Consider the following 2,513-nt stretch of genomic DNA (forward strand, 5'->3'; position numbering starts at 1 on the left):
CCCTAATGAAGTATGCACCTTTTTGCTTGATTATATAAAAAATTACATACCACCGAACATAAAAGAGTGAAAACTTTTTTGTGACAACTGCCCTGGGCAAAATAAGAACCACACTATTAAGATTATGTTTGGCCCTTACAGATTTGAGGCGTTTCGATAAAATTGAACATTATTTTCCAATTAGAGGGCACTCCTTATTGCCCTGTGACAGGGATTTCGGTGTCATAAAAAGGTACTTAAAAAAATTTGATAGAATATTTGAAATTCATAAATACACAGAAATTATTGTTAATTCAAGTGCCAAAAGCAAGTTTACTGTAAAAGAAGTTCAAACTAGTGAGATTCTTGATTTTAAGCAATGGTGACCTAAGTTTTATAAAAAGACAAGCCTGTCCACTGAACCTCAACATATAAATGTCCAAAAAAACTCATTTTGCAATTTTGACGTATATAGCTATGAAACTTTAGGTTATGTAAGGGCATCAGAATATATTAATAGCATTTTTGGCGTTAATCACTTCTATTTGGCTTTACCGAAACACAACAGCCAATTTAATATCGAATGGCCTAAAATACCAGCAAATCCTGAAGACATGGTGCCAATTTTTGGAAACAAAAATAGGCCATTTGCAAAGCATTAACCAGTTTGTACTAGAAGATAAGCAAGAGTTTTACGTCAACATCATAAATTCCTGGAAGACCAAGAAATCCAAAACCACAGCATCTTAATGAAGCTTTATTAAATATTCAAATACTTATATAAATAATACACCTCGGTAGGTCGATGCGTGAGTAGACAGTCGAAGAGATACAAAAAGAAAAATAATAAAAATAAAATACGTTACTGACGATCAGGGGATCGCAATTTTTCTTCTACCGCCTTTATACTTGCTTCCGCTAAATCTGTCGCTTGGATAGATTTCTATATTACCAAAGCTTTTTTAAGATATTCGAATGAGCTAGCATATACCATCTTTTTTTTTGACAGATGCAGTTTCTGGACACCATGACATCAGGAATAACTTTTGTTTCTTAGTTGATTCTGAGGTTCCCTGGCACTGGTGCATATTTTCAAAATCAAAAAGTCCATAGTCCATAGAACTGAAAACCAGGTTTTTTTTTCGATTTTGTTTAAAACTTTGTATTATAAGAATAATGTTTTATTTCTATGTTTTATATTATATTGTTTCTTTAATTTTGGTTAAATATATTTTTGTGGCTGTTTTTCACAATAAAATTACCATATTATAGTATTACCTATATAAAAACCTAAAAAATTAAATGTGCTTTATAAAATGTATATTTCTGAAAGGACCTAAGTTAATTTTTACTTAAATCTGTCCAATAAAGAAAAACCAAAGATTAATACACACCTTTAACCGAACCATACTAATGAAATGAAAAAAAGAATAAAAAGTTTGAAATGACAAGGGGTTAAAAAATAAACAACATTTTTCTGTTTTTCTTAAAACTTGAAAATATCACTTAGTCCCTTTAAGAAATAATCGATTCAATTATAATTATACAGTTACCTGGTTTACGTGAGACAGCGAAAAATATTAGTGTTAATGTTAAAAGACTAAAGAAATTGAAATAAACATTACAGTATTGGTATAGGTATAGCCTCTATGTAAAAAAAATCTTAATTTTGGGATGCTCGACAAAAAAATGAATTTATTCCATAATTTTGCGTCGCACTGTATAAACTACTATCGGTGAAGTTTTAGGTGACTTATTTCCTATATGATTCATGATTCGTTTTATTTTAGATTACAAGTGATAAGTAATATATCCGGTGAACCTAAACTAATATATTAAAAATTATAATTAGAACACTCATATGAATTTTACAAACCACAAAAATCGTAGGCATTCGTGTAGCACATCGTTTAAACATTCAGAATTACTCATGATATGTATTCTTTTTAAAGATTCGTCACCAGACTGAATGACTCGGTAGGATCATTGTACTCACATAGAATAAATTTATCTTATGATTTGTTTAACAACCGAAAGGAGCGATTTCAAAAAATAATGTTGAGTTCCTGTTTTTTTGAAGCTGGATGCAAATCATAAAACACGATAAGCCACACACGGCCTAAGAACTCACAACCACAAAAAAATTCTATACTTGCTCCAACATAAATATATAGTATATTGAATATTATGCCTAAAACATTGAACGTACATTATAGTAAGTGGTATGAATAAAAGCAAAGTATAAACTCATGCTCATGAGTACAAGCAATGAGCATAAAGTATAAGTTTGTACTAGATTTCATATGAATAAAAATATTTTGATGTAATGAATCTCTGCTCACAGTACATAAGAGTAGATATTCTGTATTTATTTTTTAAACTTGTCAGAGCCTGTTTGGTAGCGTTCGGCATAATCTTGCGTTGCCTTTTATTTAAGGAATTAATCATCGTGTTGTCTTGTTACAATGAGTGAAAGCAGTGAAGACGAAAGTAATAAAGGTTGCGAATCCCAAATGGGATTTGTGCATATGTTA

At 30.4% G+C, this 2,513-nt stretch overlaps 1 pseudogene; it reads right to left on the reverse strand.

The window, feature by feature from the left end:
- Nucleotides 1–733: 733 nt before the first annotated feature.
- Nucleotides 734–1,097, reverse strand: LOC140444614 (cofilin/actin-depolymerizing factor homolog; annotated as a pseudogene).
- Nucleotides 1,098–2,513: the final 1,416 nt, after the last annotated feature.

The sequence above is a fragment of the Diabrotica undecimpunctata genome, chromosome 6 (assembly GCF_040954645.1).
Source record: "Diabrotica undecimpunctata isolate CICGRU chromosome 6, icDiaUnde3, whole genome shotgun sequence".
NCBI lineage: Eukaryota > Metazoa > Arthropoda > Insecta > Coleoptera > Chrysomelidae > Diabrotica > Diabrotica undecimpunctata.